This window comes from Poecilia formosa, unplaced genomic scaffold (assembly GCF_000485575.1).
Source record: "Poecilia formosa unplaced genomic scaffold, Poecilia_formosa-5.1.2 Scaffold581, whole genome shotgun sequence".
Classification (NCBI taxonomy): Eukaryota; Metazoa; Chordata; class Actinopteri; order Cyprinodontiformes; family Poeciliidae; genus Poecilia; species Poecilia formosa.
The window spans coordinates 122,659-125,093 of NW_006800520.1; positions in this window are offsets into that span (position 1 = coordinate 122,659).

Sequence of the window (2,435 nt, forward strand, 5' to 3'; positions counted from 1 at the left end):
AGCTTCTTTTACACCAGTAACTCCTTAACATTGATGAAATTTGTTTTAATTCAATTAGATTATTTCACTTATAATAATACATTTTTCTTTGTTACTAATGCAATAATCTGCCAATGGAACTGGAACTTTTTCATCAATATTAAGGAATTATGGACATAAAATAAGCTCCTATTTCTTGCTGAAAAGTTACTTATAATTTAGTTTCATTTGAAGTCAACTAAGATATTTGAACTAGAAAATTACTTGGTGAGATTTTATGTGTTTGCAGTGCACCTCCCCAAACAAACCGGACTTTCTAGAAAAACGGACTGGATTCAGACCAAACGGACTGAACTGGACTGGTGTGGATAAATGTTTAACTTTCCTGTGATGTTTTAATTTAGTCTCAACTTTTCAATCCTTCGCCTCCAACAGGAGTTTGTTCATTTACTAGAGAAAAGATTTTTGTTCTGAAATTTGACTTTAACTGCTTAAAGCGTCGAAAAAGCGAAGCCGGTGGATGGATGTGGCGTCACATCCCAGGGGCGTTGCTGGACCTGCAGCTCCCTCACCTGCCTGCGCTCTGAGCCGTCCGTCTTTCTCACACGGACCGGATCGTCCAGCGCCTGACAGCTAATGGGCCGGGCCCTCCGATTAATTGAGATGAATTGGGGCCCATTCATAACGCTTTGTTCTAATGCTGCTGAATGCTGTCAGAGCAGCAGCAGCACAGCGAGGTGAACTACTGCCCCCTGTTGGCCTCACTGCGCTATGAGCGCCTCTGTCTGAATTGTAAACTTGTTTTATATTTGTGATGCTTTCGGGACTTTTAGCGCAGACACAGACTCAGATTAGAAATCAGATATTTCTCTCCTGGTTGGAATGAGAAACACATGAAAACGTTGCTGCGAGCGGCGATCAGGGGATTTATCCCATATGGGAATGTTAATAATTTAAGGCTGTCAGGGGTCAAGGGCTGCATGGGAATGCTGGGAATGCTGAGAGCGGAGTTTCTGGCAATCACGGCACGACGACACGGAGCATCCAGAAAGCGGAGCAGGCCGCCGCCATTATGATGATTATTTATCTAATTCTACCTCGGTGTTGTTGTGATGGATTTGCTGCGACCTTCCTGCTGTATTTCAGGCGGGAGGACGGCTCCTGGACGCCATGTTTGTCCAGGAGAGAATAAATCTGTTGGACACACCTGCAGCGCCGGGATGCACTGTAAAAACACGCAGCGTTGCAGCTTCTCTGCTGCTTCCTGCTGACCGCGTCACGTTAAAATGATGAAACCAGATGAGCGTTAACGTTCCGAGATTTATGAGATTTACTACAAAATGAACTATTTAGATTAACTGAGATTAAGATTTACGTCTTAATCTGTTTTTGTGGAACTTTGAAAACTTGTCAGACGTTGACATAATCTCATCATTTATGATAAATGTTTAGCTTCAAGTTGATTATTATTATTATTATTATTATTATTATTTGTTAATATTTGTTAATTTTTGTTTTATGGGTGAGTTTTAAATTGGTTTTATTTTTCTGGCAGTAAAGAAAAATGGATGTCATGTTTCTCTTCAGCTTCTTTTTTACAGTTCAGTTCATTTCCATTCATTTTAATGGAATGAACTGAACAATTCAGTTCAGTTTGGAACAGTTCAGTTCAATTCATAACAAAGTGATTAAGAAACTGATTCAGTTCAGTTCATAAATCTGACACTAATTCCATCAAATTGAACTTTCTTCAACTTAGTTGGATTTATTTAAATTAAATTCTTCAGTTCAGTTCAGTTATGACTCACATTTCAATTCAGTTAAGTCAAACTCAGTTCAGTTCAATAAAGGATGCAGTTTTATTTACATTTCATGTCACAGTTCCATCAAATGTCATTAATTTAATTTAGATTAATTTATTTCAGTTCAGTTAGCTTGATAAAATGATATCCTGTTCAATTAATTTTAGTTTAAAAGACTGTTTTATTTATAGTTCAGTTTCCAGTTCCATTGAATTCTATTCACTTCAGTTTATTTCATTTATATTAGTTAATTTATTTTCAATTTAAAGAAAATGTAGTTTCAATCAAAATTAAATTCAGTTCAATTTCATTTCATTTGTGTCAGTTCATTTTAATAAACTCATTTATTTTGAAACAAAATTCACTATAAATTCATTTTTACTTTAGTTAAAATAATGCTTTGTTATCTGTCCATTTCACTATTATTATATTCAAGTTCAATCAGAGCAGATTCAATCAATTGAATTTAGTTCAAATTATTCTAATTCAATTCAATTTAGTTTATCTTAGTTTAGATTAGCTTAGTTTAGCTTAGTTTATATTAGTTTAGTTTAGCTTAGTTTAGATTAGATTATTTTAGCTTAGTTTAGATAAGCTTAGCTTAGTTTAGCTTAATTTAGTTTAGCTTATCTTAGTTCAGCTTAGTTTAGCTTA